The 25029-nt window shown below is 37.1% G+C and overlaps 1 protein-coding gene across 1 annotated transcript in view; it reads left to right on the top strand.

Annotated features, from left to right (window-relative positions):
- The window catches only part of LOC123310848, a 73064-nt gene that overhangs the window by 3245 nt on the left and 44790 nt on the right, over positions 1-25029 (top strand). Inside the window, exon 2 of the mRNA XM_044894528.1 lies at positions 16971-17013. The gene's annotated coding sequence lies outside the window, so the exon portion shown is untranslated. The remainder of the gene's footprint in view (positions 1-16970; positions 17014-25029) is intronic.

Here is a 25029-nt window from a genome sequence, read left to right as displayed (position 1 = left end):
TCAGCAAACGCATTTATGCCGTCTTTGTGGAGGAGCCTTCTAGACTACCTTTTCGCGACTGAAAACAAAGATCATCGTCCCCGACTGTTGCAAGAATGCTGCAGCACAACAAAAACAAGGCAGTGGCGTTCTGTATGGGAAGGATCATCCAGTGCGTTCACACAATGGTACACCGATCAGATTGTGGGCAAAACGAAAGATGTTTGATGGTGTGTTCGAGTAAACTTGAAATATACTGCGCAAAAAAATTAACGCACATTCTGAAAATCTCAATTTTAATGAAAGTTAACTCTACATTGACTTTAAAACTTATTTTTATGTTCTCTCGGGAAGGTTTTGAACGAAACAAGACACATTAAATGGAAGAAAAATTCAGGATTTCACCGAATCTTATGTGAAAGAAGAGAAATGAACAATTTTCAAAATACTGAAATACTGATAAGTGATTCAATACTTGGTATTTCCACCCCTTGCGTTAATTACAGCTCGGCAACGAAGGTTCATACTCAAAATGAGTGATCTTAAACTGTTCTGATCTAATCCTTCCCAGATTTCTCCGAGTTGGATTTCTAAGTCATTAAGAGTAGCTGGATGATTTTCTGAACTTCTCAGCCTTCGATTGAGGTTGTCCCAAACCTCATCGGATTGAGATCTGGACTTCTTGCTGGCCATTCCATTCGAGAGACTTCAACCTCTTCAAGGTACTCCTGAACGATGCTGGCACGATGGGGTTTGGCATTATCGTCCATAAAAATGAAATTTTCACCAATGTATGGGGCAAATGGCACTATATGCTCTTCAAGAATGTTCCTTATATACTTATCAGCATTCATAGCTCCATTATCAACGACCACTAGGTCTGTGCGAGCAGTCTAAGATATTCCACCCCATACCATAATCGATTCTCCCCCGAAACCAGTAGTATTCAGGAAATTGCACTGAGCATATCTTTCATGTGGACGTCTGTATACAAGGGAACGTCGATCACAATGGTAGAGGCAGAATCTAGACTCATCTGTGAAGAGAACTCTTTCCCAATCGGCCTCTTCCCAATGGATATGCTCTCTCGCAAAATCCAAACGCGCTCTTCGATGGGCTGGGGTGAGAGCTGGGCCTCTTGCCGCGACACGAGGCCTTAAATCATATTCTCTGAGGCGATTTCTTATTGTCTGAGTGCTAATTTGCACCTCATGAGTTTGCTCAAGCTGAATTTGAAGTAGCCGAGCGGTTGCAAACCGTTGTCTCAACGAAGAAACTCTCAAGTAACGTTCTTGAATGGCAGTTGTTACCCGTGGTCTACCCTGTCCTAGTCTTCGGACATTCATACCTGAATCGCCCTTAACATTCTGGACACACTTGTATGGGAAACTCCAAACCTATCTGCAATTCTTGTGTATGTCCACCCTTCTTCTCGCAAAACTACCGCTTGGGCACATTCCTCTTGGGTCAAATTGCGTGTTTCGCGTTGCATAGCGATCGATTGTAGAAAATCAAACGAAAGAAAAACTATTGATCACTAGAATTGATCGAGAACAACTGATTTTAGAATGGAGCCAATACATTCAAAATCTGATAATATCATCTTTTTTTATTCCTGCTGGGAAAAAACATCTGTATTGAAGAAAACATATGCATGCATAATTCTGATAAAAATAATTATCATTGAGAACACCTTAAGTTGTAGAATAAATTTGAGATTTCCATAATGTGCGTTAATTTTTTGCGCAGTATAAAAGAAAACACACTCTTCATCTCCTTTGGAGCTTAAGCCCTATTACATTTTGAAAACTAATGTTTCCGCTATTGCTATTGAGCCCATTTTCGTGAGTATTAGACTGATCCACGATGCTAAGAAGCCTACTGATCCTACATTTTTTGTTGTTTTATGGCATTCATAATAGTGACGATGGTCTAGTAGGGTTATTATAAATAAGCGAACATCTCGGCGAGATTTGTTGCATCGCCAGATGATTTCGCGATACATAAAAGTGAAATCTAACGATTCGTAGCACGACTCGTTCGATGAAATGGAAATTTCGCCTAGTCCCTCGCCAAGAATTCATTTCGCCATCAAATCGCCGCTTATATTTAACGCGCACACGTATTGTTATTACTTTTGGCCATCCTCTCACTACTTGAATGAAATAACCTCGGAAATAACGAAGTATAATCGTCATTCTGCCCCGTCAGAATTTTATTGGCCATCAAAAAGTAAAAACGGCCAACCAATAACGGAATGAAGCAATTCCACCTGGAGGAATTCGTCGTAAAGGCCAAGTTCAAGATTACCAAACTTCGTATCTATTTATTTTCCGGCACCAAATCAGATAAAATCAGCAGATTTGTTTGGAAGGATAACATCTCGATTGCTATCTTTTGTGGACCGCTGGATATCCATTCATCAACAACTTCGTTTGAAATATTCATTTCAGTTATCCTTTCGTTGGAGTGTTGAAATTCACAAATTCAAAATGGCCACTGGTGAAAATGTTTCGCGATTATGCATCGAAACTATTAAAATTTTATGGCTTGAACATTGCCGTCAGAGATTGGTCAGTATTGTCGAAATTCATGGCGAAGCTGGCTCTTCCAAGATGGCGAACGAATTTAGTGATTATCGAATTCCATCGATAGAACTGGTGCACACTGAAAGCTTATTTTGACGTCAGTACAATAAAATAATAATGTCTAAAGCAAAGATATTACACATATCTTTGGTCTAAAGCTAGTCTTCACCAATTTTGTATTCGGTATTATTCTAAGAACATAGATAGTATCTATGTTCTAAGGTATTATTATAGGTAGATAAAGAAAATTCCTTTCTGACAAGATCAACTCTGTCCACCGATGAAGCCACATTCACTAGGAACCATAGAAATACCAAACGAACGCAGTGAACTATTTTCATAACACCAATTCTGTAACCAATTTTTTTTTCAGGAGAACGCACATTCCGAAACGTTTTGTTCAGTATTCTGAAGCGTGGAGCCGCAGAAATTTATCAAGATTTTCCATGAAATACCTCGTTATCTACAGCTGGGATTTGTTTTGATCTTGTTCTAAATAAACAATTCTGTTTATCAAGGTCCGCCTTTACATGCCTGCTGTGACGAAGACGCATACCAAAGTCAATTATTTGGGTCGACAGTGTTTACAGCTCTCTATTGTATTCCACGAAGGAGGCGTCGATGATTGCGTCCATAGAGGTTGAATAAATTCGTAAAGTACATGCGGGAATCGTTCACTAAAGTGGCCTAATATAAAATGACTGGCGATGTGGTGGGAAAGATTACTCGGTTAAATGGTAATCCAAGTTGCATTCTTGCAATAATTCAGACGAAAGTTCAGGCTGCCAAGAAATCCTCCTTTTAACTGAAATATACGGGGTGTTTTTTTTCTTTCAACAGAAGGTAGAACTGGTCAAAATGAAGCGTTTCACCAAAAATTACCTATACAAAACTTTCAAAATGACGAAAGTTAAAAAAAAAATTGAAAATGATTACTGAAATAGATTCTAATACAACCCTAGACCGTTTGTTAGCTGAATTATCGCAAAGCAGTGGGAAAAAACCTCGGAAAAAACTTATATCCTGATTCGACCATGTGGTTTCGTTAAAGATATTGGCTCATTCGATATTCACGTGGTAATGAAAATGGAAACTTAGGTGCCGAATTGTTCTCATTATTTGTAACTTACACAATTTTATGAAATGGCTCATTTCGGTACCAACTGACAGAAGAGACTTAGGACAAAAGTGTAAAAAATAGAATAAAACTTCAAAATCTTCCCAAAAAAATTCGTCCAAATAATTCACGAAGTTTTTTCACAATGGGCATCACCATCTTCTTGTTCGAACATTCCAACAATCGTCGTAAAAATGGGATGAAATGGGGGAACGTCATAGCACTTTTTTAACATAACTAACATAAGCACTTTCAAAGAACTGCCTCGATTTTCACCCTAAATTGCACGATACAAGAATTATGATTCTCTCAAAAGTTACCTGATGCATCTAATCCGATGAACTTGGTACTGAACCATTCATTGTCCAGCCATATGTTTATGCCTTGTTTCGTTTTTGCGATGCCGGAGTCACCTTCCACAGTCCCGTACTTGAAATTCAATGAAATTTTGTCGAACTTCCTAGGGGTTCTATCTCAACCATCTTGGGTTGTATCTCAGCCTTGGATAGTCACATATTCGAGTATATCCTCTTGAGAATATTTTTATTTTTGACAAGAATAACCTGGACCGATTGACTTATTTGTTTGCTTGTTTTTACTCTCATTTGTTAAGAATATATTCTTAATAATAATCGAAGCATTAAAGGAAGGAGAAACGTGCAAGTACTAGGATTCAAAGGGATCAATCAGAGCCAGATGAAGACAGAATTGACGGAAGAGTTCACCCGAAGATAAAGAAGGATAATGGAAACAAGTCTGAATAGCAAAAATCAGATCAAAGCTTGTTCAGCACAGATAAACTCATTCGGTATCATCCTCGGTATCATCTTTTGGACCACCACCGATTAAGAAGCCCTATAGAGAAGAATTAAGAAGCATGCTGACGTAATACCACATAAACATCACCCTAAAAGTTCAAAAGAACGAACAAAACTGCCACGATATCTTGACGGTCGAGAAATGGTTGAATTGTCCAACCCTATATCTCGGAAATTGGAGCACAATGCTGTTCCATCAGAACTTCATCGAGTAGTTCGTGATTCTGACAGTTCTACTCCGTTTAAGCTGCAAGAGGATCACTTAGGAATCGTCGAGCATACTGCATAGAGCAAAATGAAGAAACTGATTGGCGAATCCTCGCATGAAAGACAGCATATCGAGGTCAACCATGTTTACGTCGACATATCTGCGTCGAACTACTGGTTGACTTCCGGAAAGGTGTTTTCCGTATCAGAGGGCTTCATCATTGTTATCCAGGATCAAGTGATTCCTACAAGGAACTATGTATATGAATATATGGCCAAGGATGCCTAAGTGGCTGACGAAAACTATCGATATGGCAGTGTGATATATGAAACCATCTAGCACATCACCAGGGGATGCCAGAAGTTCGCAGGCACGGAGTACAAGAAACAAGAATAGCCATGATTCTGTTGACAAGATTTTACAACAAGAATTGGCAATGAAATCTCGAAAATACCAATTTCCAATATCAAAAAAGATTCATTAATACAATTATCATCTAGCCCTTGTATTGGAAAATGATCATCAGAAGCTCCGTTTTCCAGATAACTTCTTCTGACAACTAAAGACTCAGATCACTGAAAAATTAATCAAATTAACGATGGTCCTTTCATTTTAACCCTGTCATAATAATGTGATAAGTGTTTGGAGCAAAGTGGAGGAGAGGGCTCGTATAGTACCAATAGTTGCTCGATATTTTCCGTTCATGCTTCGCTAACCAGTTGCTGTTCTTGCATCAACCTCTAAGGAAATGGTATTGCTATAGCTATCCTTCGTAACGTTGGTAGACTCAACCGGACTTCTTGCGCCGTACATACGCAGACAAAGAAGGAGAAGAATTTAACGACCTCTACGCCAGACCACGTTGAATATCCATCCATCCATTCATTCATGCATAAATAGTTCTCATATTGTGTCATCAACGACCGTCTAGATTTCATCATACCGGAACACCGCGATCACGTCCATGTGTGAGATTAAGCTCCGTCCCATTCATGATTCGAAGACCAGGGAACGAGCCCAACAATAACGAATGTTTGCTGAACAATATCTTCACTACGCTCCATTCATATCGGGCCGGGCGTATACGTAGTGACTGACCCACATTTGACGCCTATCAGCGTGAATGAACGCCACCCAAATAAAGAGAAACGGGCTGCTGCTAGCTGCTGTTGCTGCTGCTGAGGCTTCGTGCCGTCGTCGTTGAGGCGCGTCTGGGTTAGCAGGAATTTTAATTGCGGCGATAATGATTACCGCTTCTTCGGATTAGAAGGCGGAAAGTGTGACGAGAAGAGGTTTATTGTTGGTTCACGTGGGATCCGGTGGAATTACTAGTACGTGGTCTTTCGTTCCGACCCTGTACACGGTGGGCAAAATTGGTTGTCTACTGAGGGGACCTCGAGAACTGTAGCAGCTAGAAGAAAACGGATGACACATTCTCGAGCTCTTTTTTCATGACTAATCCAAATCTGAAAACATAATGGGCCTATCATTTTTAGATTTTGAGTTATAAACATAAATTGAGATTTTGACGATTCCGTAAAGTTCTCATAACTTTTTTGTCTTTGCAGTTACAGATCTGAAACTTGAACCTTCTTAGGCATTTTCGTACGTAGTATCTACCAACAGAAGCTTTTGAATGAAAACCATTTTGAATGAAAAGTACAGATTCAAATCTCACTGCGATGTACAGGGTATCCCAAATAACTTGATGTTGGCTATTTCTGGCACTTCTAGATAGATGACGATATCTTCATTTGTCTTGAAGATACATATAACCAAATTTCGTAGTTTTGTCGATTTCGAAAATGTACCATAACTTTTTATTTTCGAAAATATCTAAAACTATTAAAACTTTCTACGGCTTCTTTTCCACTGTGAATTTGGGATAGCCTGTAGAGTGTACAGGGTGGACAAAATTGGTAATAGATACATGAACTACAACTTTTTAACCAAGCGAGATAGAGAAAAATGAATGGCACATTACGCCATCAACTGCATTCTACTCTCTTCTTTTGTTTTCGAGTTATAGGCCAAAATAGAAATTTGGGCGATTTCAACTTTGGTCATTATCTCCATTTCTGTTTTTGATAGGATGTTGAAATCAGGATCGTCCCAAGAGGGGGTGAGATCGTAGATTACGAATATGCAATTAGATTTTTTTAAGGATCAGTATTTTAGGAAATAAATCACTTTTAATGGAAAATTTCGAAAAAATCGGTCAATTTTGAGGAGCTGTAGCAGCCAGAAAAAGAGAATTAGACAAATACTGTTTTTTTTATGATAGATTGATCTTTTGCGAATAGGAAATTCTAATTTTCTTCATCAACCGCGAACAGTCTAGATTTTATGGTCCAAAATTTCCAATTTTTCATGGACCATAACTTGAAAAATAAATTTTTAAAAAAATATCTGTTTGCATATTCGTTATCTACGCCCTCGAATTAGTCGACAGTATAAATATGGTTTTGATCGGAGACCAAAAATATTTTTCGAAAAATTGCAATTTTTCCATACATATTTGCATGGAAAATTTGAAAAATTTTTGTTCTTCCCAATTTTGCTGAAAATTAGAGTATTTACTAAATCGAGGGTGTACATCACGAAGATGCAAACAGAATTTTGCTGAAAAGATTAGTTTTCAAGTTATGGTCCATGGAAAATTCGAAATTTATGACCTTCACGAAAAGTTGTTTTTTCATAATATCTGAACGAATCTGAGGGCAATGTATGATATATTTCTGATACGGAAAAAAAGTGGCGATTCTTTCTAAGTCATTTTAAACTACTGTTTTCATAAGAAAAAACAACTTTATGTTATAGCTCAGAAAATAAACCTGTTGCAAAAAAGTTTTATAGACTATCTCAACATTAAGTTTTTCAACTTTTTTCCATGTTTTTGGCATGTTATCAATTTTGGTCGCTACCCTTCACGAATCACCCTGTATATAACGACGCGAATTCGCGAGTTGCTTTGCAGATCGGCACCCCCCCCTCGATTTTTTGACGCCCGCAAAAGTCAGACCCCCTTTCACTTTCACAAATATGTCGATGCCTGCTTATCGATGCCTCCATCGCAATTCTCACGAGAAAGTTCAACGATCCGACATTTTAATTATATTAATAGGCAGTCGAGAAAGTACCGGATCATGAGATCACGAAAAATTTCTGAGTCGTGGCTCCCTCCTCCTCCTCCCTCTAAACATCCGCATGGAGATACTAATTCGCATTAAGAAGAAGAAATAGAAAAGAAGCTACAGAAATTCGGGATTTTTGACGATTACGAACGCAAATGTAAACAAATATATTTCACTTGTCAGTTTGACAAAACTAACCAAAGTAGGGTTATAACCAGAGACAAGAGAAATCTTTCCCTTTCTCTATGGTTATCACCGACAGCCACAGGGGTGGGTGGTACGGATTCCATTCATCGAGAGCACAGAGTAGTGTTTTTGACCTAGGTATTTAAGAAATTCATTTTATTTTGGTTTTTTGACGAAAATCGACCTGAAAATGTGGATCTTCTGTCATGCCAGTTTCTGAACTAACTCAAAACTCTATCGACGAAAATGAGAAAAATAAAACCTTGCCAGTTCGACTTCTCTGATCTAGTTCTGGCAAAATAAGCCTGTTTAAGTGCGAACAAAGGGCGCGGAAACGGAAAAAACAATTTGGGACTGAGAAAACTGGAGTACTTCCGTTGTAATGACGATGTTGACGCGGATATTATGAATTATGGGCTATTTTGATGATTGCGATTTCCGCACAATGTTTTTGTCGACCACAAATTGCAGGTTTTTCTCCTGGCTGGGAATCATAAGAAAAAAAGTTGATATCAATAATATTTTCACTTTTTGGAATATCGATCTCTGTCAGTTTTTATCGTTTTTATGAATAAATGATATTACATGTACAGTGTGTTTCACGTAAGCGGATCATTAGACAATTCTTGTAATTTTAAAAACTTTTGGATGTAATTAATTTCGTTAATTTAAATGAAATGAAATGGAGTGAAATAAAGGAAAAATTAAATATAAATTTAATTCGAATTTATACATATAAATTTATAAATTCGATTGAGAATTCATTCAGCAACATCTAAATATTGAGAAAACAGAAATGTTATATGCCAATAATACATATTACGGAAATCGACTTGATAAAAATATCGAACGAACTAAGGCTCGATCTAACAATAAAACAAGATATCGCCCATGTTAATTCAGGAAATACTTCAACGTTCGCGGGATATTTTTACATTCTTATATTTATAAAAAAGTCAAGGTGAGAGATTTGAGGGAATGTTGTTTACGATATATGAGACTTGGGATAATAGCTAACCACTATTTTCATTTCGATCTTATTATTTTCTTCGAAGTATGCAGAGATCACGTCCTACGACAATCCTATTTAAATAACAGAGTAGTTAATGAATGCCAATCGGCTTCTCCCGTTAAGGGAGTGCTCTACAGGATGTCCCTTATTCGATGTAGAATAAAGAAGTTGTGACACATTTTCGAAATTCACAAAATACCAAAATTTGGTTATATCTTCAAGACAAATGAAGATATCGTCAAACGCTTTTACCCATCTATCTAGAAGTGCCAGAAATAGCCAAAATCCAGCAATTTGGGATACCGCAGTGGGATTTGAATCTGTACTCAACTTGGTTTTCAGTCAAAAATTTTTACTTTGAGTTTTTTATTGTTAGGTTCTAACTTTTAGGAAGAAAGCTTATAGGCATAACATATAGTGTTTGTAAATCTCGTTTTTTGCTGCTTATAGCATATTTAAGTTTGTTGAAGATGCTCGAACACTGGCTTTAAAACAATCGTGTAAGTGGCTATCGTGTTATTCATTCTTATTATTCTCTAGTTTTCTATATTAAGTTTATTGACATTTTTCTGAATATTGGAAAAATCAGTTGTCGCATAAAGCTTTATCCAGATATAGAGAGTGAGGCTTTGACTCGTACACATATTTTAACAGTAGATTCTTAGAGGTCAAAAGAAACACTTTTCCCATACCATTTTTTCCGATTCGGCCCTGATAAAAAAATATAGCCATTTATATTTTAATAATGAGCTGTTCCATCCCTGGAAAAGCCAAATTACCTTCAGAATAACTAGCTAAATCTGTGACATACTACACATCTGTGGATCTTTCAAACAAAGTTGTATTCAGGCACTTCAGCCCAATTTTTCAAATTTCATAGCTATTTTTTATTTTTTGAACATCAGGTTACTCGAAAATGGCGCATTATACGAGAAAATATGAAGAATACTTTTATTTTATAAAACGTTCAAATATTTATTAGATAACGTCCAATTTAGTTGGGTTCTTTGAATTTTTGATATATTTATGGTACGTAATCGTAATGGTCATAATGAGAAAACTGGAAGGTGATATCTTGTGTTCGAAAAAGATCCATCAAATAAATAAAAATAATATATTTCGAAATTCGATAAAAACATTTTTTTATGGTTTTTCAATAGCCATTTATCTTTCAAATCGAGCCGATTCGGAAAAAAATTTAAAGGAAAAAAGCGTTTCCTTTGACATCAAGAATCAACTGTTAAAATATTTGTAAGAGTTGAAGACTCACCCTGTATTGCTTCATTGCAAACTTCGAATTGTAGCTGTTAGACTGATTTAGAAATCTTCAAAAATAATTGTACCGCTACAACTCCCAAGCGTAAAATAGGTTCATTATAATTTTTGATATGCTAAACGCTAGTGATACCTTCGAAGCCCTCATTTTGGTCAAATATTTCAACAATTTCCACCAACAGATATGGAAGAATCCGAGGTCGCGCAGTTGCCGTGCAGTAAAAATCGGTTTCCAAATATTATTTATTCATTTTCCACGGATAATTTTCGACATATTCTAGATACATATACTGAATGACTTGAAATTCCGTTCAGTTCGATTTTTTTAGTTTCTCGACGCGTTCGTCTTCTGTATCCTCTCTAATACGTTCAAAGCCTCTATATTGGTGCCTTTCAGTTTGTCCCGAATCTTTCTGATCCTGTTGCAGGCGTTCTTCTGGGCCTTCGTCAAAGATGCTGGACCTCTAGGTGTAGCAGTGACAGTGCTTGTTTCTCCCTCCATGGTACCTGAGGTTGCCCCGTTCTTCGGATTGCAATTATCGAAATATTCAATGACGTGCAGATGCAGCTTTTCTTTCAGCAAGTTCTCTTGATTGATCAGTTTGTTCTGTAGATTATTGACGTTGTCATAGAATATCTCCCGTTGTTTTGACGTTTTGTGACTTATCCGATCGAATCTTGATATCACGGATGCCAGCTTGTCCTGCATCGACTTGGTCTGGGCCAGAATTTCTGTGAGTTTGAAGAACACTTGTCGGCTCTCCCAGTTGTGAAGCTGCAAAAGAACCGCGCAATCAGCCGATTCGTCTGAGATGTATCGATGACGCTGACTCAACATTATAGTGCTGAATTCTCGGAAACTTCGGTTCCTGACAACTTTGACAAAGACACAACATGACTTAGACCCACTTTGATAAGTGGGACTTCGAACGGTCTTCGGTGTAAGTGGCTACTTAATAGGCACAGAAATTACGAATGTTGCTTTTTAGTTATTATGTAAGAGGGGACCTATTTTTGCGGTAATTTGCTTACGTAAATTTGTAATCACGCTCTTTTGCAACACGATACGGCGTTCTCGGATATGTTTGAAGTTACAAGGAGTGCACGAATTTGTTATACAGTGCGACAATGCGGAATAAATTCAGTGAATCAGAAACATTTTTTTGTTTTTGTGAATATGCTCGTACATTTTTATTTTAGCAGTCGGTTGGCCGTGGAAATTTGATACATTTCATTCTGTATAGTACGAAAATGTGGGGTTATGACGCTTGTCAAAACATTTTTGGGTTTTAAATCAACGCTGTTGCCTGTTCTACGTAAAAGTTTCTGTCTTTCTGTTATTATGTATTTTATCACAATGTCGAATCTCTTCGGAAAATATGTGACAAACATAATTGAAGTTTATACAAACTGATTGAAGGCATACCAAATCCAGTTATTTGCATGGAAAATACAAGAGATCAGTATAATATCATAATATGCACTAGCTTGAGGAGAGTTAATGTTCGTTATCTTCTTTGGCTAAAGTTTGAATACGTTACATCAGTTGTAGATTTCAAAAATATTAACCCGAAGATGAAATGCATATGATGCAGTGGTTGGGAATGGGTATCTTCCGAAGGAATTAACAGATAATTACATGAATGTTGAATTCTTCAACAAAAATCATCTTCCATCAATGTAAGTAGAAGGAATTAAAGGAAGTTTCAAGTCAAGATGAACTTTGAACAAAAATTTCACATAAATAATCAATTAACAGGACAACTGGCGCGTCTTTGTGGCTGTTCATCTCAATACATTGATATAATAATAATAATTAGGTATTTATTGATACCTTAAGACATTTACAATGTATAGGACAAGTCAAATGAAAAATAGAAAAATCTTTTTTCGGGAACTTATTCTACGATGACATTCATCGAAAATCTTGTAGTAAACTTTTCGCATTAATCATTTACAATGAAACCATGTCTCTTTTTTCAATCATTTTCGTTATAAAAATTGATATTAGTTGTGGCAACGGCGTTATGACATTAACGACATTTCATGATTGCCAACCTTACTCCGTTCTAGTTACAAAAACTTGAGAAAGTTTTAGCGCCATAGATAATGCTTTCACATTGTTAATCAATTTGTTCAATGGCCATTTTCTTGGGGAAGAAAAGTAATAATGAAGTGCATCTTCTCGATAATTTTTCAGTCCTACAATGGTAGGAATACGTAGGATAACTATATAATAATAACGCTTCTATTGTGAATACGAACTCCTCACAGATTTTAAGTAACTCAAAGCTGCATTCAATTTGTGTGAAAACGATACGCTCTAATTTCTCAGTAAGGACCGTGAGAATCCTTATATTTTCGAAAGAAACATCGATCAACCCGCGTTCATATTACGCATTTCTCCGAAAAGCAGGTACAAAACTCGTGTTCTTGGAAAAACAGGCCCTATCATGCCGACGGTTTTGAAGTAGACCTCCTATGAATGAGATGCGATTGTAGAATATCGCCGAAAATACGTGGAAAAGATAAAGAAACCTATATCTTATCGGCTGAACAAATAGAAATATTTCTTGAGTTACTTAGTTATCAAAAGTTTCATTTTTGGAGCGCCATCGGATACATACCGCTTTTTGAGCTGGGAAACTTGGAATAGTCTCTCGAAGTTTAAAATCAGTTTTCCTTCCTAAATATGGATCTAATCAAATACAAAATTTAAAGACTCTCGAATACATAGCTTCGAAAACCTGTGATTATTTTCGCGTTGATGACTTCAAAAATGATTAAGGAACTTATGTACTTATGTACAATTCTCAATAAAAGAGAATTCATTTTTTTACAACATCGTTAGTTTTTCCGTGAGATAAATCTGTAATATTCTGTGTTGCAAAGTATTCAAGTGATATAAGTATTTGAAGAAGGTGAAAAATTCCAGCACTCAAACCCATAATTTCAGTTTGGAACTTCATTGTTTATCATCCATATCTTTCGTGGAAAAACCAATGTGGACTCAATGTATTGAGTCCACATATAATTTACATTTGCGTAAGTATGAGTTCTTCGGAAACCAGCCTGACCTATTCCAGGTATCGTTGATGGTACAACATTCTTCGTAAACCATTTACGCTTTGTCGTCTATACCAGCGGTTCCAAAAATCCTTCCAGCGAAATACCATCGTAAACTACAACGCTACCATATCATTTCGTTTGAATAATTCATTGAAATCTATGTGTATGTCAGGAATCTCTTCACATCTTCGAATTCCTGGCATATGCGCGTATTATGGCGTAGTTTGTGATTATGATATAAAAATTGTCCTCAAAATGTCCTCAAATTCCAATTGAATCTTCACGAATATTGTTTTGCGAACGAATAGAAATTCTATTCACCAGTAATGAGTATGAGCACAACGATTCATTTATTTCATTTATATAATTATTTTTTTTTGAGAAACCCCTGCTAAGATTCTTAGATATAGGTCCAGAAGTTGGCAATTTTTAATTTTGTTTTTTGAAACCAGAGGACTTACAGAAATCTCAAGGAGCAGACATTCTGTGATTGTGGAAAGACAAAAAACTTTTGATTGTGTTTCTACTAGGGGTGGAAATAACCGCTACCAACATTTTTTTCGCGAAAAACCTTTTTCCTTATTCATATTATACCATATTATACGAAACAAAATTCCATAAACATGGGCTCGCAAACGTTTCGTTTTCGAGTTACAGGGTGTTTAAATTTTCACGTATTAATACATTTTTTGTAATGATTAGTAGTTTATCGAATCTCTATCAAAAATAGTAATGAATTTATTTGCCAAAGCTTACTAACTGGATTTTTCAGGACAATTTGGATTCTTCTGAGAATTTAGAGAGAATCGTTCAAAAATGTTTTTCTGGAAAACGGCAACAGATACTAGAAAACTACAAGAGACAATAAAGTTCAGTATAACAACAAAGCTTCCTTTTATATTTTTTCAAATCAACAGTGGCTTACCAAAAAAAAGTTCTCTAGATAAACAGGGGACAGTGTTCGAAAATATATATCACCCTGTATATTTGCTATCGAAATTGCGATGTCACTTGGTGTGAACTATCATTTATAATATTTATGCCGAATTTCAGTGGAATATCTTGTGAAGTGTAGATACTATAAGAGAAAAACTTTTTTTCTTGAAATTACTCAATTAATCTCTTCGATTGTACCCCTAAAAAAATCATTATTATCGAAACGGATTCTAATAAGCAAATCTGTGGCGCAGATACGAGTTTATTTGAACGTTGGATATGCCAGACGAACAGTTGAACAACACTGCTCTACACCGAGGGCAGGTAGACGAAAAGTAGATAAAGATAAGATCATCGTTTCCATTAATTGTTCGAGTTCAGCGTACCCGAAATTTGCAACCATGATATGCGTTTTTATCGGGTTCAAAGACTTTTCAGCGGGCGAAATTCAAATGGTACGTGCTTCCACTGCCTCGGATTATGTGGGCTTTAGGTCAGTTCACGCCAGCAGAGCTCGGAAACAGAGCTTTGGTGGGCTTCTCACGTGTTTTTTTCTCGAACGGAATCGAGTCAACAATTTGTGCAAGATTTATTCTTATAGGCATGTATGATTATACGCAATTTGGGAAAAGTTAACACTGACCTGCCGATGTTAACGAATTGCTTACGCAGTTTTGGGAAAAATGGTCGAGACAGATTTAGTTTTTGGGAAAACAGTGAGGAAAAAACGTTATAAACGTCACAATTTCCGCAAAACGTTTTATTATTTCAAAGGTGTGCGTAATTTTAACTATTAGCATCATCACTCTCGAAAATATGATTTTGTACATATCGTTCCTTAGTTTTCAACTTTCCAAACAAGTTGATCGGAAGCTAGAAAGATTGGTACGAGGATATATTGAAAAATTCTTAGCCTACTATAGAACCAAACTAAATTTCAATGTCAAAATATTTTATTACTCAACATATTCTACATTTAATTGGATACATTTATTACAGCGAATCTGCAACGTCTCTAGACCTTTCAAAAAAAATGTTTCTTCTTGCTCTTCAAACCAGATCTCCCAGCTTTTATGACCTCCTCGTTGGAAGAAAATTTACGACCTTTTGAACTTTTTTTCAGTTGAGGAAAGAGATGATGGAGCCAAATCTGGTGAATAAGGGGGGTGTTCAAGTAATTCAAACCCTAAATCACGAATTTTTTGCATGGCAACATGAGATTTGTGTGCAGGGGCGTTGTCCTGCAAAAACAAAACAACTTTGGGTAGCTTTCCGCGTCTTTTCTCTTTAATTTTTTCACGTAGAGTGGTCAGTAATGTCGAATAGTAATCTCCGGTTATTGTTCTACCCTTATCCAAAAAATCAATCATGATTACACCATGGCAATGCCAGAAAACTGAAGCAAGAACTTTTCCGGCAGATTTTTAGACACGAAACTTCTTAGGTCTTGGAGAACCAGAGTATCGCTATTCCATCGATTGTTGCTTTGTTTCTGGGTCGTAGAAATGTACCCAAGTCTCATCCATAGTAACAATTCGTTCTACATCGTTCTCAAATCGAGCACATATCGAACGCGATGCTTCTACCCTTGCCCGCTTTTGGTCAACATTCAAACATTTGGGGATCCATTTTGCAGCAATTTTTCTCATGTCCAAATTGACGTGAACTATATAATGAACGCGTTCTTATGAAATATTAAGTGCTTCAGATATCCGTTTTAGCCCAATTCGACGGTCTGACAAAATCATGTCATGAACTGCATCGATATTTTGGACTGACACAGAAACTGGCCTTCCCGATCGGTCATCATCTTCAATGGAAAATTTACCTTTTTCGAAGCTTGCAGTCCAATTTTTCACGGTCGCATACGAAGGACATTGATCATCAAGGGTTTAAGCATATCTTCGTAAATCTGCTTACCTCTTAAGCCTTTTAAATACAGGTACTTTATGATGGCTCGATACTCCAATTTTTCGATTTTCACAATTTCGGAGAAAATCTCTCATTTTTTTTTGCCTAAATCTGGTTTACTTTTTCGACCTCAATTATACCTATACCTATATAATACCAGTTGAAAGTGACAATTACTTTGTATAAATGTCAGTTTAAAGTGGCAGTTATGTATGTTTGAACTGACAATCATGTATAATTGTCACTACAAATTGGCAATTATAAATAATTGCCACTTCAAACTGACAGTTGGATTTGGCAATTATGCATACTTGTCAGTTTGAATTGTCAAATAGATAGCTATGTATAATTGCCGATGTGAAATGACTAGAATGTATAATGGTTAGTTTTATCTGTATAATTGTTAGTTTGAACTGACAATCGTGTATAATTGTCACTTCAAAATGACATTTATACGAAGTAATTGTCACACAACTATATATATACCTAGTTGCCAGATCAAACTAGCAATTACTTCGTATAATTGTCAGTTTGAAGTGCCATTTGATTATGATTGACAGTTTCAACTGGATATTCAACCCAACTGATCCATTAAATTCAACAAAACGTATCACGAGCATTGGATATTTAATGTTCACGAGATCTCAAAAGATTTAGAATCTGAAATTTTTTCCCATTGATTGATAACTCGAAAAGGTTTCAGAATTATGAACTAATATCACTTTTTTCTGTTCCAGATGTTCGATATTGTATTTGACACTACATGCACAAGGTTTCGAGGTAAGAACACGATTTGTACAAGTGTGCGAAAGTTTTCAGAGGGCGATTACTTATAGAAAATTAAAGGGGTTCTTTTAGGTTAAGTAAAGCTCGTAGGCCTTGCCTTGTGAATTTATAGGATTTTGAAATACAACATTGTGCATGAAATGATCTTCTGTGAAAAGAATCCAAAAATTGATATCTATTGTAGCTTGTAGCCTTCTTATTTGTAGAACATGCCCACAAAATGCCATTCCTTCAACTCTTCAGCAAAAATATGTTAATAAGTACATCATAAATGTGCATCATTCTTGGGGAATAAATAAATTGTAGAATTCTTCGGTCACGATACGATCTGCATCAAAAATATCGACGCGTAACTGAGATCGGCCATGGCTGGGCGTCGGAAATTTGCATTTTAGGGGTGGCAAATGATATGCGGAGAGGTTGAGCGCCGGCAAGGGGATACCATCAATTATATGCAAATAGGGTATCGCTAATTTGTCATTCATTTTGCTATCCTTACACCAGTTTGACTTTTATTGGCGGTGCTAAGGTCGCCATGAATATTGATTGGAATACACCCACGTACATCGGCCGTGTCAGCGTAATTTCAAGAGAGGCACATCATGAATGGGCAGAGCTGGAATTTTCATTGACGTGAGAACTTTCTGACGTTTGAATTCGCGCGGAACTCATAACGGGTCTGTAATTTTTTTGGTTGTATTGGTTATAATGGTATGGTACCATAAATTTCCACGAAAATTTAATTTATTTTGGAGGGAACACGTGTTTTATATACAGGGTGAGTCAGCAGTGATCGAAAGGTCGATAACTCTTTGAAATTTTGGAGTAGAGCCATTTTATGATTGAAATTGAATGAAAGTATCTTGAACAAAGCTAATCTACTCCAAATAAAAATTTGAACAAGTGTTCTTAGGTTTCCACATAAAATAATCATAAGGACGCTGAGCTATACTCTAAATTTTGATTTTATTCTGAGGTACAAGTGTCAATATTTATCACCAATTGAGACTTCAAGATAAGACTACAGGTGTGAAATGTCAGATGACCGGATGTATAAAGAAAACATATTGCATCATGGCGAAGAAGTTGTCCACATAAAAACAAAAAGTCGTCCTTGACCGGTTGCTTAGAAAAGAAAATCCATTAATTTCGATTCGGAATTTTTGAACATGGTCCAAGCTTGAAGATCAAAAGAATCGAATGTCTTATACGTTTAAATAGCACTCGAGTGAGAGGGGTATTGAGTCTGAAGTATTTTCACTTGTATTATCGAGTCAACACTTTCTTAAATGCAATCTATGAATAGCCAATTTTTTTTTAGGCAACTGATATGAGTATAACTCCAGTGACTGACTCCTTTAGTGTTTTTTTAGGTTTAAATCAGTATAACCCAAGCGGCTCTCATACTCGTGTATTATAACTCGAGTATAACCTGACGTCTCCTAGTGTGAATATATAGTAAATGTTGCTGTAGTTCTACTTCTACAAGTCAGTATTCGAACAAGATTTATAGAGCTGACTCGTCTCAATTCATGCGATGTGATCACCTTAATTCTCGAAAGGTTCATTTTAGATTGAAGTACACTGTGCAAAAAAATTAACGCACATTATGGAAATCTCAAATTTATTCTACAACTGAAGGTGTTCTCAATGATAATTATTTTTATCAGAATTATGCATGCATATGTTATCCACTTTCAACGGTTTTCTTCAATACAGATGTTTTTTCCCAGCAGGAATAAAAAAAGATGTTATCAGATTTTGAATGTATTTGCTCCATTCTAAAATCAGTTGTTCTCGATCAATTGCATCATTTTATACACTGCGCAAGAAAATTAATGCACATCATGGAAATCTCAAATTTATTCTACAACTGAAGGTGTTCTCAATGATAATTACATATTTTGATCAGAATTATGCATGCATATGTTATTAGCAGGAATAAAAAAAGATGATATTATCAGATTTTGAACGTATTGGTTCCATTCTAAAATCAGTTGTTCTCGATCAATTCTAGTGATCAATAGTTTTTCTTTCGTTTGATTTTCTACACTCGATCGCTATGCAACGCGAAACACGCAATTTGACCCAAGAGGAATGTGCCTAAGCGGTAGTTTTGCGAGAAGAAGGGTGGACATACACAAGAATTGCAGAAAGGTTTGGAGTTTCCCATACAAGTGTGTCCAGAGTGTTGCAGCGATTCAGGCAGACAGGTATGAATGTCCGAAGACCAGGACAGGGTAGACCACGGGTAACAACTGCCATTCAAGAACGTTACTTGAGAGTTTCTTTGTTGAGACAATTGTTTGCAACCGCTCGACTCCTTCAAATTCAGCTTGAGCAAACTCATGAGGTGCAAATTAGCACTCAGACAATAAGAAATCGCCTCAGAGAATATGATTTAAGGCCTCGTGTCGCGGCAAGAGGCCCAGCTCTTACCCCAGTCCATCGAAGGGCGCGTTCGGATTTTGCGAGAGAGCATATCCATTGGGAAGAGGCCGATTGGGAAAGAGTTCTCTTCACAGATGAGTCTAGATTCTGCCTCTACCATTGTAATTGACGTTCCCTTGTATACAGACGTCCACATGAAAGATATGCTCAGTTCAATTTCCTGAATACTACTGGTTTCGGAGGAGGATTGATTATGGTATGGGGTAGAATATCTTTGACTGCTCGTACAGACCTAGTGGTCGTTGATAATGGAGCTATGAATGCTGATAAGTATATAAGGAACATTCTTGAAGAGCATGTAGTGCCATTTGCCTCATACACTGGTGAAAATTTCATTTTTATGGACGATAATGCCAGACCCCATCGTGCGCGCATCGTTCAGGAGTACCTTGAAGAGGTTGAAGTCTCTCGAATGGAATGGCCAGCAAGAAGTCCAGATCTCAATTCGATTGAGCAGGTTTGGGACTACCTCAATAGAATCTCTTCATAAACTTTTTAGGGTTTTCACTCCCAATCTCTGAAACAAAATCAATTAAAAATGAAATCAACGATTTGCTCCTGCGTAATTAATTTACGCAGGAGCAAATCGTTGATTTCATTTTTAATTGATTTTGTTTCAGAGATTGGGAGTGAAAACCCTAAAAAGTTTATGAAGAGATGCAAAATCCTCCCAAAATAAATTTCAATCGATACCTCAATAGAAGGCTGAGAAGTTCAGAAAATCATCCAGCTACTCTTAATGACTTGGGAATCCAACTCGGAGAAATCTGGGAAGTATGTATTATATCAGAACATTTTAAGATCACTCATTTTGAGTATGAACCGTCGTTGCCGAGCTGTAATTAACGCAAGGGGTGGAAATACCAAGTATTAAATCACTTATCAGCATTTCAGTATTTTGAAAATTGTTCATTTCTCTTCTTTCACATAAGATTCGGTGAAATCCTGAATTTTTCTTCCATTTAATGTGTCTTGTTTCGTTCAAAACCTTCCCGAGAGAACATAAAAAATAAGTTATAAAGTCAATGTAGAGTTAACTTCCATTAAAATTGAGATTTTCAGAATGTGCGTTAATTTTTTGCGCAGTGTATAAACCCAACTATAATTCTTTGAGTGTCAGACGAGTGACTCTTGGAGTGTTACTCGTTTATCTAAAAATCACGGGAGAGACTCTTCAACTGGGGCCAAAAGCCAAATAGAATTATAATTTTATAACATAACCTTCAGTTGCCAGCTGTGAATTCGAATGAGGGCATGTCCTATTACATTTATTTCTGATCATTTCAAACTCATAACTTTGGAAGAAAGTATTCAAACGGTAGAACATTATAATGTGTAGCACGCGATGGGTAACTACAATAACCAGAATGACATCTGGAATATCAATCTCGTGCTCTCTTGAAAGATGTCACCCACGAGCTGCGTGATGAATGAAAAACTACGAATGCAATTCTTATTCATGTACTGGGGGAGGCGGAAGTCATCATTAGATCATCGTGTGGGATCCTCTGTTCATCAGGAAAATTATTTGGGCGCTGGTGCTCCCCCTTGAAGTTGTTACGCAACATATGAGATTGCCAATTACGGGGAAAGTCTTGCTTTGAATGGTTACCGCTCGATATGTCTCTTCTGAGGGATGCCTCTGATTGAGGAACCTAAATGATGACTATTTTTTCGGGAATGTTTCGAAAGACCACCAAAGAGTGAAATGAAAGATTTATTTTGAAAGCAGTTCGTTAATCTAAAAGAATTAACGTTTTCCTTCAAATCTAAAGCAAAACTTCAATTGTCCAAATTCCATAGTCTGCTCGTCCTAATTGATGAAGAATTTTGTTGATCGCTCATTAGATATAACCATTATGTTACTATACTCCATTCACTTTTATTTTAGCACTCGGTTGGCCACGGAAATTTGACACATTTCACTCTGTATAGTACGAAAATGTGGGGTTATGACGCTTGTCAAAACATTTTTGGGTTTTAAATCAACGCTATGTTGCCCGACCTACGTAAAAGTTTTGTTATTACGTATTTTAATGTCGAATCTCTTCGGAAAATATGTGACGAACATAATTCAAGTTTATACAAACTGATTGAAGGCATACCAAATCCAGTTATTTGCATGGAAAATACAAGAGATCAGTATAATATCATAATATGCACTAGCTTGAGGAAAGTTAATGTTCGTTATCTTCTTTGGCTAAAGTTTGAATACGAACCATCAGTTGTAGATTTCAAAAATATTGACCCGAAGATGAAAGGCATATGATGCAGTGGTTGGGAATGGGTATCTCCCGAAGGAATTAACAGATAATTACAAGAATGTTAAATTCTTCAACAAAAATCATCTTGCATAAATGTAAGTAAAAGAAATTAAAGTAAGTTTCAAGGCAACAATTAACAGGACAACTGGCGCGTATTTGTGGCTGTTCATCTTAATACATTGATATAATAATAATAATTAGGTATTTATTGGTACCTTAAGACATTTACAATGTATAGGACAAGTCAAACGAAGAAGAGAAAAATCAATTTTCGGGAACTTATTCTACGATGACATTCATCGAAAATCCTGTAGTAAACTTTTCGCATTAATTCACTCAAACATAAAATTCTCAAATGCCACCACTTTTTTGGGTCTCCCAATAGAAGGAAATTCTTTGTCATCCTCTTCATTCACAATCTTTATGATTGTGGAAATATTCAGCTGAAATTCAAGTCGTTTAGATTCAGATGTTATCTATTGTTGTGGCAACGGCGTTATGACATTAACGACATTTCATGAGTGCCAACCTTAATCCGTTCTAGTTACAAAAACTTGAGAAAATTATTTCATGGCCAACCGACTGCTAAAATAAATGTGAATGGAGTTTAGATATGAAAACTCTATGAAATTGGCTGTCTAATTCAGCTAGGGAGATCTAAAAAACCCTTGCGACTCGGGTCAATCGGCGATCAGTCTATTTAAATCGAAATCTTCGTCTACAGTCTACACACTAAACGAACCTTCTATTTACAGACAGCTTGCCGCGAAGTGGGACGCAGTCATTTGATTCGGATGACATCCTTGCTATGTAACATTTGTCACGTAAACAAACTGGATGCAACCGCTTTTCGAACTCACTCTCTTTGGCTTTTGCCCCTATCGAGCATTACCCCAGACACTATGCAACCCTACCCCATTCCATAGTTTACTTGGTGAAATGGATGGAAAACAGGAAATCTACCCACTGATTGTCGAAGGTTCACCGTGATTCAGTGTGAGAAAACAGCCACCGCACCTCGCCGAAAAATATAAAAATCTTGCCCGGACCATAATCGAAAACAGATAAATTTACGAACTCATTATACAGTGACCTTCGGCCAGTTGATTCTGCACGATCGTAACCAACAGATGTTAATGAAAACATAACAATTTGTCACCGTTAACGGTGTCTCCTTTTCATCGACCATCGTGGAATCAGAACTACGTTGCTACCTTAGAAATAGATCCGGATGAATCATTTGACGATTCTAGAATCGCTGTCCTATACCGTGGGATGATACGTTTCAATTTAAATGACCACCTATTTTTGCACTTTTCTTCAATGGGGCGTAGCGCAGAGAATGCGACAGCCAAGATTATAATTAGTTCCTTTAATGATATGTGGAATAGATGGAATTATAAAAAAGCAAAACGCCCCAACGATGTTCCAATTTCTTTATGATGGTAGAATCGAAGTGACGAACAAACCTTCCAAAGCTAACGAACTGGTTCACGAGAGCTTTCAAACAGTTCCTTTGCACCATTATACAGGGTATTGGGCCATTCTTCGACGGAATTGAGGTACGGTGGACCTAATTTTCACACTGCGACAGCTGCAAGGGAAGGCCCGTGAAAAACAATCAAGGATCTATACAGCCTACATCGATTTAAGTAAGGCCTTCGACTCGGTGAATCGGAGAGCGCTATGGAAAATCATGGGACGCCAAGGAGTACCAGAAAAATTCTTAGCAGTGTGCAAGAGCATCCATACCAACAACACCGCTAGAATACAGCATAATCTCTCTACAACCGACCATTCAAAGTCTGGAATGAATCAAGGATGCGTGTTAGCGCCTTTACTGTTCTATGTTTTCACCATAGCTGTCTCGATAATTGCTGACATGAGTATGCCTGTAAGAGGTGCTGGAATGAGATTAAGATTTTATGGAGGCCTATTCAACTTGAAGCTCATCAGAGCAAAAACCCGTACAAAGTTTATCACGGAACTTCAATATGCAGACGACTGCGAACTTATCGCTAGTAGCTCCTCAGAGGATCTACAGATAATGTGGGACACCTATAAACATATATACGAAGCTTTAGGTCTTAGACTCAATATCGACAAAACCAAAATCCTGGTAAGTCCCTCAAAAAGCCTTCAAACATATATTAGCCTGAAGAATGAAACTCTAGAACAGGTCGAGCAGTTCAAATACTTGGGAAGCTTCATAAATACTAGGGCTAACCTAGACACGGAAATACACAACCGTATCAATTCGGCATCACTGGCATACTGGAAGCTAAAGGACAGAGTGTTTCAAAATCACGACCTCAATCTGAAGACTAATGGTTGTATTCTGCTTTTCATCTGTAAGTTACAAATCTGTAGAGTACGAACGATCGGTCAGATAGGTTCGTAAATAATGCAATTCTGGAAATTTTCCTGCAACTATCTTCATCACAGTGTTAAGTTTGAACTACTTATCGTAAAAAGTTACGGATTTCTGTAAGCTACAGATGACTAAAAACGTCCAGGAGTTCATGAAAAGTTACAGATTGACTTACAGATGAAAACAGAATACCACCATAAGACAGCTGTTTACAGAGCAGTGGTCCTCCCAACGCTTCTATACGGAAGCGAAAGTTGGACGCCCTACAGACGACATATTAAACAGCTTGAACAAACGCAACAACGTCATCTAAGACAAATAATGCACATCATATGGTTCCACAATGTTTCGAATGCAGAAGTCTTGCAACGCGCGAGTTGTACAACAATTGAGACTCAAGCAACGAGGGCCCCACTCTGATGGAGCGGCCACATTCTGAGGATGCAAGACACAAGACTCCCGAAAATAGCTCTGTGTGGTGAATTCACAGAGGGAGCCCGAAAACCAGGAGGCCAGTATAAGCGGTTTAAGGATATACTATATCAACCCCTAAAACCAGTTAATGCTAATCATAATTGGGAACAACTAGCGTTAGACAGATCACAGTGGAGGTCTTTGGTACACAGTTATAATGGAGACTCTTTTCAGTCACAATTAGGCCTGAGAAAGTATAAGTCTGTTCGCACCATTTTTTTTTGTCTTTTTGTAGATTTATTCCCGCTCAGCATTGGGCCATTCTTTCTACCATCACGACATGTTCTTGGTCTTGGCAGCAACACCAACACCGGTGTTCCCGATGTACTAATTGCTGTTCAAAATCGATCCCGAACTGTTGTAATACAGTTGGGAACTGATACCGAACTATAAATCCATAACTGATTCCGAACAACAGTTCAGAATAGAATCGATCACGAACCGTACAGG

Source organism: Coccinella septempunctata, chromosome 4, assembly GCF_907165205.1.
Source record: "Coccinella septempunctata chromosome 4, icCocSept1.1, whole genome shotgun sequence".
Classification (NCBI taxonomy): domain Eukaryota; kingdom Metazoa; phylum Arthropoda; class Insecta; order Coleoptera; family Coccinellidae; genus Coccinella; species Coccinella septempunctata.
This window is presented reverse-complemented; position numbering and strand designations above follow the sequence as displayed.